General features: G+C 51.7%; 1 protein-coding gene across 1 annotated transcript in view; it reads left to right on the forward strand.

The window, feature by feature from the left end:
- Positions 1 to 7,752: 7,752 nt before the first annotated feature.
- Positions 7,753 to 12,855, forward strand: part of LOC101938240 (peptide methionine sulfoxide reductase MsrA-like) — a 73,746-nt gene continuing 68,643 nt past the window's right edge. The window contains exon 1 of the mRNA XM_065576975.1: positions 7,753 to 7,977. The gene's annotated coding sequence lies outside the window, so the exon portion shown is untranslated. The remainder of the gene's footprint in view (positions 7,978 to 12,855) is intronic.

Below are 12,855 nucleotides of genomic sequence, written 5' to 3' on the forward strand. Positions count from 1 at the left end.
CATAAAGTGGACCCTGCCCCAAAAGGCTTGCACGGGGCTAGGATGAAAATGCTGCAAGGTGCCCCGTGAGTTATGGAAACCTAAAGCCGCCAGGGTTCTAGTGTTTGGGGCCTGATCCACTGTCGACTGCCATCAAATGAAGACTCCCCCTGACTTCAATGGGTGATGGATCAGCCTAAAGTCTCCTGAAGATGCTCTCCCTTGCACAGCCTCAGCCTAGCGCTGCATAGCTCACGGGGAATATTTCCCTGGGGTTGCTTTGTGCCATCAGTCTAGCTATGAAAAAAATGGAAGGGATGATCAATCCCATTGATCACCTTATGATCCTTCTACAATGTGAGCAGGATGGGCCACCCTCTCCTGGAGGTCAAGAATGAGGGACCTCACCCAGGGGTGCTTTCCTAATGGCCTGCCATCAAATTAGCCCTATATCAGAAAAACGCCTGTTAAGGCTTATAATGAGCTGCCACTCCATCTCGAGCTGCAGCTAGCCTGACACATGCCTGGCTGCTTTATTCTAATGAATTTCCTTAGCAGTGGGATAAAAATATTCCTGGGGGGTCTCTTAGCCATTTAAATTGGCTGGGGCCTACACACACACACAAGTGAGGGCCACTGGATTTTAACTCGACATCAAAGGTGATACAGGAGCTTGTGTGGCTGGACATACTGAATGACAGGAAAGAAGCGTAGTTATCAAGAAACCAGCAGCAGGATGAAAGCTGAGGTGCCTGGGAAATGCAGGGCGAAAGGGAGATCCTAGGCAAGGCAGAGCAGAGCGCTGAGAATGGGGGCAGCTGCTAAACTGGGGGGTGGAAGGGAGGCATTTATTTTTTTCAGGGGAAAATCAAAATCGCAACCTTAAAACCCTGCACTTTGCATTCCAAAGGGGCACCGGCGAAGACTTGGCTCATTCCTTAATGCCTCTCGTCAAGGTCTGAGCCAAACCTCAGCCCTGGGAACCTTTGCAGGGGCTTTTGGGTCAGGCCTCCCTACCCCAGAAACACCAATACGTAAATAAAGCCCCCCTGGGGCGGTGAGTCACCCTTGGCCTGCGCCTGGCCCAGTCGCTGACACTGGCGCAATGGAGGTACCCAATGCCAGCAGATCAGCCTGGGGCTTAGTGGTTTTGCACTCACCGCTGCACCAGTGTTTGGTGAATCAGAACCTCTCTGAGCTCCATCATTTGGGCAGCAGGCTGTACCCTGCCATGGACTATATCTAATGGCAGCGTGCGCTCGCTCGTTTCACCCACGGCCGGGTCAAATCCTGCCTCCATTGAAGACAAGGGGCATTTTGCTTCTAGGGGGGATTTCACCCATTATGTTCAAATCCAGTGCTGCTTTTCTGTCTCTTTTTTCCCCCTTTTAGCTGCTTCTTTCCCTTTCTTGGAAGCGAGTCCTATAAATAAAAGTCACAAGGTAAGAGACACAGATGCAAACAGACAGAAGAACAGGGGGTTTTTTTGTTAAGAGCTTGCCACTGAAACATCCTCAAACCCCTTGTTAGTTAAAGAGGGGGGAGGGGGAATCACCGGTTGTTTTTTTGTCTGGCTGGTCAAGGTGACAGGTAGTGAGTGGCTGTGTTTGCAGGTGTGAGTGTGTACAGATGAGTGGCTGGGAATCTGTGTGTGGCTTTGCATGAGTGTGAATTTGCATGTGCATTTCAGAGGGCGGGCGGCTGTGAATATGTATGTGTGGCTGCAGCGTTGAGTGTATTTATGGATGGCTTGTCTACATGGGGGCCCTCTAATCCGAATTCACTAAAGGTGTGAAGTTGAAGGTGATGGGTGAAACCATCTTAATCCCTGCGAGGATGCTGTTATGCCGAATTAAAGTGGCCTTAATCGGGTTTAGTTTAATCCACTTCACATTGGCCTTAATTCCCGGATCGCCCCGTGTAGATGAGCCCCGAGAAAGAGAGAGTGATGGGCTACGTTTCTTTGCCTCTGGGTGCCCCTGGATGCATGGGAGAGGTGTGGGGGTTAGTGGATGGGGCTGGGGTGGGGGTGGGGGGCACTGCTGGGATACAGACATTTAGTTTAAATCCGGTCTATGGCAGAACCCAGCCCGGTGCAGCTGGGTGACTCTGGTCTTGACTCACCCCCCACACACCTCCGGTCCTTCTGTCCTTGAGAAGGCGAAAGGTCAGGGAGGCGGCGGGGAGAACCATGGAGCCAGGGCACCCCTGGGTGACAGGCTCCGTTCTCAGAGCTCCCTCCTGCGCTGCACGACCGTCACCCAGCGGCTTCCGGCGCCTCTCGCCGTGCAGCCAGGCCTCCCGTTACCGTAAACCCCGGAGAGCACGGGCAGCTCTGGGACGGTCTCTTTCCCCCGCCCTCCCCATGGAGAAGTGCGGCTGGCTGCTCGTGGTAAGGAAGGGGGGAACCCCAGCCCCGAGGAAGCTGCAGTTAACCCAGACCCATCACCATTTGCCTCCCCGGCTTTAAAATTACCTGCCCAGGCTGCTGGAAAGCCCCGAGGGCGCATCGGCCAGCGCGGCCGGCGTTTCCCTTAAGGGAGGGACAAAGATCTTGTTGGTCTTAAATCCCAGGAATTAAATAGCATCCAACCCCCTTCCCCCTCCCTCTGACTGCAATTGACAAGACCCGCACACGGCTGCGTTAGGACACAGGTCGGTTCTTGTCGGTTTCACCCCCAAGAGACTTCTCCATCTTCTGGCGCTTTAAATCCAGGGGAATCCTTTTTTTAAAAAATCCCTCGTAACAAAATACCAGCAGCGCCTCTCTCCCCTTGTCCCGTCCCCCCAGCTGGTGAAAGAGGGACCCCGGGACCCCCAGCAGAGCCGTCAGCCGGCAGACAGCAGCAAGACCCTCACACTGCAGCCCCGCCACATACAAAGCAACATTTTCCCCCTTGTTGTGTGCACAGGACAATGCCCCAGGCGGGGGATCGACCGCCTGGAAGGGAGCAGTCCCTTTTCCATGGTGTTCACACGGACACAAACACCTCCTCTGCGCCTCGCTCCGAATGTCCCTCCGGGTTCGCGCGCCCCTGGCCGGCGAGTGGGTCGCTCCCGGCGCGGTATCCCTGCCCTTCGCCGGAGCCCAGCACACAGCCAAGCGCCATAGGTGCCTAGGGCTGAACGGCTAAATCGAGCCAAAAGAAACAGGCTGGGAATTGTAACCACACACAGACAGTATTTATTGCGTAAACCCGGCTCCCGAGCGAGGAGATCTTCGCCCTTTGCCTTACCCTCCTGTCTTCGGAGCGGCCCGGGTCTCGGATCCATCTCCTCCCCGCGGAGCGGTGCCAGGGGAGAGGCGTACGAGTCCGGCTTCTCTCTTGGCATTCACCGCGTGCCTTAATTGTATGAAATTAAATCAAGGTCCGCTGTGAACACGAAAAGCGGAAGCCGAGCGGCGAAGGAACCGGAGTCACCCCGGATTAGCGAGCAACGCTCCTTTGGATGGTTCGCCATCCAAAGACGGGGAACGGGGCTGCTGCCGGCTGCGGATAACTCCTGGTTCTGCCTCCACGCTTCACTTTAGGGTCTTCTGCTCCCAGGTCCCTGCGTCTCCCGTGTGATCGCGGTCGGCTGCTCGGCTGGTTCGTTTGTTTTTTTCCTCCCCTCCAGGGCTGGGGTCGAGATTCTCCTCCCGCTCCTCCCCGGACCCTGAGATCCCTCTTCTCCGCAGCCGCTGCGAGTCGGCTTTTATTTTTGGAGGGGCACAAACAAGGATCATGCAACAAAAAAAATGCAGGGCAGGCACCGGAGAGTCTTTGGGGGGGGGGGGAGAAACCAGGGCTTAGCGGGTCCCCCTCCGAGCACTACAATGGGAAAGTCTTGTCCTGCCCAGCGCCCACCTCCACCCCACCCGCGCCCGGGTCACGGAGTTCCTGCTTTGCTCGGCCCTAGCCCAGAACTGGCTTCACACCGGCCCCTTCCAAGCGTCTCTTCCACGCACCTGGGGCGGCAGCCGCCGCGTCCCCGCGTCTCGGCGCAGCGGCGAGGTGATCTCTGAAGGGTCCAGCCAGCCCCCCTCCGCTCCCGGCCGGCTCCCTTTCCAGGGGCAATCGGACTGAAACCAGAAATCCGGCTCGGCTCGCTCGGGAGCAGCCTGGCTAATCCCGATCCACCCCAAAGCGCAGCCCCGCATTGGGCGAGCGATGCCTTGTGCTATACGATTTACTCCCTGCCTCTCTCCTCCCATCCCGCCCCCTCCTCTCCCCCCCCCCCCCGACGGTTCGGAGAGCAGGATTAGTGACAGCGCCTCAGCTGTTTCAGATTACAGGGGCTCGGGGGACCCGGCAGGCCGGGCAGGGGGAGAACAAGGTGGGGGAAGGGGAAGGGGGAGGGTTTTGGGGTGGGGGGTTGTAATATTTCATTGAGGGGAGAAGGGGGGCAACAGAGTGGTTTATTTAGCGGGGTGAGAGCCATGGAAAGGGCAGATGATCTGGGGCACAGGCGAGAGGCAGACAATAGGGTTATATGGCAGATGACCCGCCCCCCAGCTAGAGGGGGGAGGGGGGAAAACCCTGCCTCTGTTTCCTCTTCCTAGAGCCCCTCGCTCCAGACGGCCTGCAGCGGGCAGCTGCTCGGAGGAGGGACGGGTTCATGGGGGCTGGTTGGTTTGAACCCTGAAGGCTCAAAAGGCAAATAACGCCCCTGGGCTGGTTTGCTGGTTCCCTTTGGAGCAGGCCCGTCCATTAGCCGCTGCCGCTATTTTTGAATGAAATGAGGCCGATGATGATCCTCCTCATCAAATCCCCCCGCAAGCTTGTCCTTGCATCCCCGAGCGTCCCTGGCCACCCATCACATCCAGTGGGGAAGCCAGCGCCACCCACAGAGCCATGGAAACCGGCGAAGAGGAAGGGGGAGTGGGGGAAAGCCGCAGTGGGGGGAGGCTTGGCTGCATAACGGCTTAAACTCCGCGCGTGTTGCGCCCGCGGTTCGATCCGCAGCATTGGGGGCCCTTTCTGGCAGCCTCGCTGGTTGCAAAATTGTTGGTGAATCCAACACACATGCCCCGGAGCCAAGACACAAATACAACCGGGGACCATTTCAGACCGCACAGCTATCCCTGCGCCCCCTTTTAAACCGTGGGTGATAACGGGGGTCAAACCCCCCGCGCCCCGGAGGAAGGAGGTGACGCCTCAAACCGCGCGCGGCTCCTCGCTGACATGTAACTTTTCAAAGGGACGGAGAAGGCGGTAGGAGATGTGTCGCTTGGGCTTATTTTTGGCAAAGGAATTTTGCTAAAGCTACAAATCCCGGGGAAAGCAATTAGCCTGCTAGACAAACCCCACACCGAGATCGGAGGGAAAACGGGACATTGGGGGGAAAGATGGTGCCGCCTTTGGGAGAAAAAAAAATAGTTCCCACCCTATTTGTCAATTGAATTAAAACCCTGAAATGTCCTTAGGACCTACGGGGAACCTCTCGGATCGCTTTCTGTTTTGTCTCAGTCTCTCTAGCACTTGAAGGCTTGTGGTTGGTTTGTTTGGCCTTAGGTGGAAACGATCCTCATTTTTAATGCGATTTTTAAATGAAGACAAAACAAAAAAACCCAACGTTTCGATTTTCGGAACAAAGCAAAACAACCCAACGCAGATTTCTGGAGTTTTCAAGTTGCTAGCTGACGGCTCTCTTCGTTCTAGATGTGATCCCGGAGGCTGAAACTGACAACATTTTCTCCACCTATCTTGTCTATTTCACGAAGGCTATTTCTAATTGTGCTTCCTATCCTTCCCCCTCCTCGCCACCCATCGGTGTCCCCCCGGCACCCTGTTATGCACCTGGGAGATGAGAACAAGCCTTGAGATCTGGTAACTTGCTAGAAATACGACCAGGCATCCAGGCAACTGATGGCAGCCTCGCCATGTCAATTTCTTTTTTTTTACAGGGGTGTGTGTGAGGGTGAGGGGAAAAAATCTGTATATTTCACAGCGGCAAGGGAAGCAAATCATATCACTCATTTAATCTCCTTCCTGTTGACTAACACTTGCATGGATGATTTCAAAAAAAACAAACCACCCGAAAAGTGTATTCCCGTTTACTAAAAATCCTCAACGATTCTATCCTCAAAAACCGGACAACATATAAACAAACTCACGTGGACACCAAACCAAACCCCCTGCCTTGTGTGACCCCACTCAGGGATGTGTAGCTGCACACCCAGAGCGTACTGTGGCTTTAGCCTATATGCATAAATATTAATGGGGGCCTGCTGTGTCACCCTATAGAAGGATTTAACCCTTCCCCGAAAGACTCTGCTATGAATTCACCCGGGTTTCCCTTCATGCCCTCAATTCTTCTGCCTTGCTGCCGCTTTTGCGGCTTCTGGTTTGCTGTGTAACGGCGACATTTTCCTGGGCTTTTAACGAGGCGCCCAACGCATCGTAAAGGACCACGGAAATGCAAAGGACGACAAGCCAGACCAATAACTAACAACAGTCACAAATAGCAACAATAGTTAATTCCCCTAATTAGAACTGCGGCAGTGTCCGAATCTCTAAGCCGCCGGTGTCTGCCCAAAAGGTGGTGTCGATCAGTCGCTGGCCCCGGGAACTTTCGAGAGATCGTTTTTAGAATGGAGATTTAGTTAGTTCTGTATTTTCTGGGTGGCTTCATTGCGTTTGTCGCCCTGTTTTTATAAAAAAAAAACCCCCAACCACCGATGATGACTTTATTTGAATCAGACCCTGTTAAGGTTTAATTATTATGATTACAAAGAGATGTAAAAGTTCAGAATCTTCTACTTGCCAAGGTTAGGTGGGATTAAAAATATATAGAAAATCTACGGATTTCCTGAAAGGCAACGCGGGTGTCTCTGATGTGATCAGGCACATTTTCGTAGTGGTTGCGTTTGTTGCAGATTTTTAGTTCTGAGCAGGGACTCCAGCTCCATCGAAAGCGAGAAGCGCTTAAGGGAAAAGAAATTCTCCTCTTAAAATTCGTTTCTGGGTCGGGATCAGCCTTTGAAAATGATGTTATTTTGTTCATTACTCATTTGAATAGAGAAAATCGCCTGCACGGCCCAGAGAAATATTCACATTCGTAGGGGGATAATTTAGTCAGGGGGAAAATGACGTTTATTTCATGTCGCCTGCTCCCCATTTTCAGAGGTTACATCTCTTTAGCGTTCCAGCAAAGGAGACTCGTGGCTCCATTGCGCGGTTCCATATTTTGTTTTGCTCAGCAAATCCCGTTCTAGAATCGGCCGCAGGTTGCTTAGTGGGGGAGGGGGGGGGCTTCTTTTTTTTTTAAAGTCCTCAGCAAATATAATTCGATCTCCCACGGAAATCAGAAACCCGGAAGCACCAAAAAGACAGGTTCTTTCACGGGAAAGTCTTTATATTTTTTTTTAAATAACATGCTCCCCTACAATTGCACAAAATCCGATTCCCGTTTCTAAACTCCCATGATCCGAATTCCCATAGCTGCTTCTTGCAGCCGGATTCATCATGATGCCCCCAGTTTTCAGCTGATGCCCCGCCTCTGAACCCATTTTGGTTTTTTCCCCTACATTTTGAAGATTAGCTCATGAAAGACGTTAATTTCATGTCTAAGGGAAGCCCCAAAAGTCCCGTGAGCACTAAACGGACAAAGAGAAGCAAAGAAACGCAAGGCAGGTCCAGGCTGGAGCTAAAAACAGCCGCCCTCAATGACCCTCAGGTGGAGATCCGCTCAGCCTAGGATTTAAACTGTCCCAGGCGGTGGGCGCGTGTGGAATTTGCCTCCCCGCCTTTAAATCGATTGTAGTTGGGTTTGGTCAAGATCCCTGCACCTTGATCGGGTTTACTTTAACAAACCAAACCAAACTCCCCTCTCCATGATGAGTGTAAGCCCAGCGGCAGAGTTCACCAGATACCAGAGCAACCTCCTGATCAGGACAAACAAAATGAAACAAATCCCAAACTAGATCCAGGAGGCAGGTTGCAAGCCCTGCACTTTGTCCTCACAAGGACCTGTTTGGGAGTCAGCGGCACACCAGAGAGAGATTGACAGTAGAGGGTGAGTTTATGGGCAAGATTTGCTGTTAGGGTATTTATTTAGTCAGCTCTTGAACCGCATGGCTGGAATCTCTGTCACTCCTCACAGGACTTGTGTACAAATCAAATGGATCTGAGCTCATCAGAATCAGGAGGGTACATGTGGTGGGGAGCATGGGGCCTGACCCAAAGCCCACTGAAGTAAATTGAAAGACGCTGGTTGACTCCATTTGGGTGCGGATCGGGCCCTGGGTTAGATAGAAAATAGAGATGAAGCCATTGACAATGTAAAGCCCCATGTCACTGCAATATTTATTCACTCAGATCTAACCATCCAGTGCCTTTGTCTATTCTGCGGGCAGGGTAATGGTGGCCCCAGTCTCTCTTGGGTATTAGAAACAGCTTCTGTTGCAGGGATGGGCTGCAGGCCCCTCTGCAGAGCTCATGGGCGTGGGGTTAGAGGGTAAATCTCTGGCAAATGAAGAAGTGGTCTTGTGTTTCTTCCTCGAAAGGCAAAACAATCAAGCCAACCACAGCCGCTCTTCAGGTTGGTTTAATGCAGCTTGAACGTGGTGGGAAATAGGGAAGGTGCGGGGAACATGCTGGTTTCTGAGCCGTAGCCTTGTAGTTGTAAAGGGTAAGGGGGTTGCTGCACCTGTTGGTTTAAGGGTTTTGTTTTCAGAGCTAACAGGGGGATGTCAGGAGAGCGTGAGGCTGGTGCTCAGAAGTCCTGGGTGATGTCAGTGGCTGTGCCACTGAGTTGCTGGTTGAATTTGGGCAAGCCCCATAACTGCTCTGTGCTTTAGGTGGGGGTAATGACAAGGCCTTTGGCAAATGGAAACTGCTATATTATTATCGGATGCAAATAAATGAATGTGGTTTGCTATCCAACCCAAAACTTGCCCAGGGTGTCCAGATGCTACAGGCATGAGCATCTCCTAGAGTCTTGTCCTAGTAATTGCATAGTACTCTGCTATTTAAAATAGATTGTTTCAGTGTGGCTAATGCCAAGGCTTCAAAAGTCATGAATCAGCCCCACTCCTCCTCCAAAATCATGAGATTTACAAAAATATTTTTTAGTTTATTTTTATTTGCCTTTGAGCCTTCAGGATTCATGGGGTTTTGTTTGTTTGTTTCCCCCCACACTCATGAGGGCTAGCAATTTTTTTTTAAATGGAATCTGAGATTCTCATATAATCACCTGATTCCAGGAGCTGGGGCTTTAAGCAAACCACCAAATATCATGAAAGTGGGGATGAAATGGTGAGAATTGGCCACACAATAGTTAGGACCAATATTTTGGTTCTGAGCAGGATTTTGAGCAGCACTTGGCTTCAGCAGAAGCAGAGTTGCTTAGGCCTTTAGAAAATGCCACTTTTTGTTAAAAAGAAATGATTCTATTATTAGTAATATGTTCATAATTTGCTTTAAATGGGAACAATAGCTTGTTTGTATACCTATGCCCTGAATTCTCAGTGCAGGACCAGAGCTTAAATAATTCCCCTGCAGTCTTTGCAAACCCCTGAACGCCGCAGCTCCGCCTGAGAACCAAGAAGTGAAATTGACCCAACATCAACTATTATCAGCTATTTTCATTGTCTTATCTAGGTGGAATTAAAAATAACTACGATAAAAGCAGGCGAAATAAAAGGGAAAAAGAATTTTGAAAATCTAATGTCCCTTCTGCCCTAGCCATCTAGGGATGGTCTTGGTAACATATGAATTTTAAAATATATATATTTTAAATATAGTATTTCTATCCTGACTCTGTCCCTGTAACCCAATAGTAGATTTCTAACCTATAAAAAAACTGCACCCTGGTTTGGGTAGTAACACTAAACAGATCTCTGATTTGTTTAATAAATAAAATTCTTTCACTTTCATATGGCTAAATAATTACAGGTATTTTTAAAAGGAGATATACGCTTACACTCAGTACTAGCAGGCTGCTGTCTAGATGAACAAGACTTGTGCTTGTAACGAGTGGTATGTGCATCCTCTGAAGCCCGCTAGCCCTAAATTCTATGTAAATCGCCCTGATTTCTGCAGTGCGCTACGGCAAATCTTTTGAACTCTGCTGTGTTGTTAACTGATGGCAAAGCCCATTGCAGGGCACGTGGTTTTAATGAAATAAATCTTTAACACGCTGCATATGATCAACAACATTAATGCTTTAAATCACTTTCCTGAATGGCCATAACTAACCCTGCAACATTTTCTTCAGCAAAGGAATCCCTCCCCAGCCTGTACAGATCGTATGGTAGCATTGGGGGCATAGCTGGTTAGGTGCATAGGTGTGTTTGCTGACTCCCCGGATAGCAGGAGACAGTGGTGGCCTTTTGCTGAGCTAAGGTTGGGGAGAGAAATGGGTGCAGGAGAAGGTGACATGTGACTGTACCTGATGGGACAATGTATTATTAGCCTGGCTGCAAAAGTGTGCTAGATGCTTGACACGCACTAAAGACATGGGATGACATCTGAAGTCAATGGGACCAGCATTTCACCTACAGTCCCTGCCTCAGAGCTTACAATATAAATAAGCCTTATTTCTTCTCACCACAGCCCTAATCTAGTGGGTGAGGCGTGACATGGGGACTCTGACTGACCCTGGGCCTACTGTAATACACATAATAACTATAACCCCTTGCAAACAGAGACGGAAACACAAATCACAGGAGGCAGCTACAGAGGAGAGAGGAGCTCCTTAAAAAGCAGGAGACGAGGAGAGAGTTTTCTTATCAGCTACACAACAGAACAAGCTGAAAACAACACGTTCTTCCCAGCCTGGAAGTTTGTGACTGCACCGCTCTCCTGTGGGAAGCCATGCAGGGCCAGACCCTCAGCTACTGCAAACAGGTATCAGCTGCCTTGACGTCAATAGGGTGATTGAAGCCCATTTACTCCAGCCGAGGATCTGGTCCATGATGTTCTTTTGCAAATGGCTTAAACAAAGAAGCAACACAATCCACCCAAATTACAGACTCTGCAAACTGGAATGCTCCCGGAAGAGAAACGCTAGGGAGTAGCCGATGAACATCTGTTATGCTAGAAACTAGAGGCCCCAACTGAGATCAGAGACTTGCTGTGCTAGGGGCTGCACGGACTTGTAGTGAGACTGAGACCGTTTCTGCACTAAAGAGCTGAGGACTGAAGGAGACAAGGCAGCTACAGGATGGGAGAGAAAAGAGCAGCACCGAGAGGGGAGTGAGTAGAGGATTCCAGCTTGGTAACATTTTATACCCCGTTTACACTGGGGTAGTTGACCAGATGAGGCACCAAGCAGGGGCAAATGAGGCCTGGAGCCAGATCCTCTGTTGTCATCCATTATCCCAGTGCAAACTGGGCCTGCTCCGGTTCTGAATCGGTGGCATTCCACGCCCACTTGGCACTGGTGAAAGGGACCGGCCCAGGGTGCAAGGCAATGGGGAATCGGGGCCCCTCGTCTTAATTGGGTTGGTGTGAATCCCTTTGAACATGTACCCCTGGGCTAGTGGGGGGAGGCAGTCAGGCGGCTTGCTGGGAAGGGGAGAGACAGCGTGTGAGATGACAGCTGTAACTGTCACGCCCGCCCGGGGGAAAAGGATTTCTGTGGCAGCCGGCGCAGGGGGGCGTCTGTGGCAGCTGGGATCAGCCAGACGTTCCGTGGCCGCTTCTGTGTCTGCGGCCGAGCACGGCCTGGCACTGTAGTGCCGTGCTCGGGGGAGTGGGGTGGGGGGGGGTGCTGCCCTTCAGAGGAGACCTTAAAGCCAAAGGCCCTTCCCCTTGCTCCTGCCACAAGACCCTTATATGAGCTCACAAAGCATCAAGGCTATTGCCTGGCATGGGAGCCAACCGCGTCATTGTCCTAGCCAAGGCTCAACGTCCCCTCGCTCAGCACAAGCCATTCTAATGACCCAAGCTGCAGGGGCAGCGATTGCTGGGCCCCTATTGGCCGCTGCCCTGGCTTTCCCGGGAACTCCCTCCCAGCATCTAGCCCCTCCTGGCCTTCATAGGAGGGAGGTCAGGATCACTCAAGCGCTTCCAGAGCCCAGGATCTTCCTCGGTCAATGGGGCGGGGAGTCCGAGCCCGATGCATTGAGAGCGGTTTGCTGCCAGTGTCAGGGAGCCTCATTAAAATGGAAGGGGCTATAAATAAGAGATTAGTCATATTCGTTAGAGTGCATCATTTAAAGGGACAGCACCGGTTCTGACTCCACCTTCCTGGCACCTTCGAATCCGCAGGCCTGATCCTTGCCAGTGTCAATCAGGAATAACCCCTTTCCAGATTGGAACCGGGGCCCTGAATCTCTCCCCCCTGTTCATTTTCTCTCTCTTGCTCCCCCCCCCCGCACCCCCATCAATGATTATCATTGTGTCATTCTGCCCTGAAGCGAGATATTTCCAATCCCAGGAGGGGGCGGGGAGGGGGCTGGGAGAGGGAAGGGCTGCGGCTGTTTGTGTTGTGCAGATATTGTCTAATGGGTATTTTTAGCTGGAAGTGATGGGAGCCTGCAGGAGGTCAGCGAAGGCTACAGAGTCCCCCCCCCACACCTCCGTGGCTGTGCCTAGCCGAGCCCTTCCAGTCAATTAGCATGTCCGCGGGCCCAGGCTCTGCAGTGCAGCACACAAGTCTATCGACGGGGAATCGCAGCGCCCTGACCTTGATTGATTGGGATCCAAATCCGCTTGACAGCAATTAATTTTTTGAATTAACTGTCACCTCCTCCTGGTTCCCTCTCCTCCCCATGCCCGCCAGCCTCTCCCCCACCCAGGCCTGGCCCAGGCAGATGAGAATCTAATCAATATGTGTAATTCATTTCTTTTGGATGAGCCTTCTGAGAGCGGGCTGCATCAATCATGCTGTCACCAGCGCAGGACCCTGCCCTCCTCAAGCCTTAGGTCTGCTGCATGCAAGCTGAGG

The sequence above is a fragment of the Chrysemys picta genome, chromosome 23, assembly GCF_011386835.1.
Source record: "Chrysemys picta bellii isolate R12L10 chromosome 23, ASM1138683v2, whole genome shotgun sequence".
Classification (NCBI taxonomy): domain Eukaryota; kingdom Metazoa; phylum Chordata; order Testudines; family Emydidae; genus Chrysemys; species Chrysemys picta.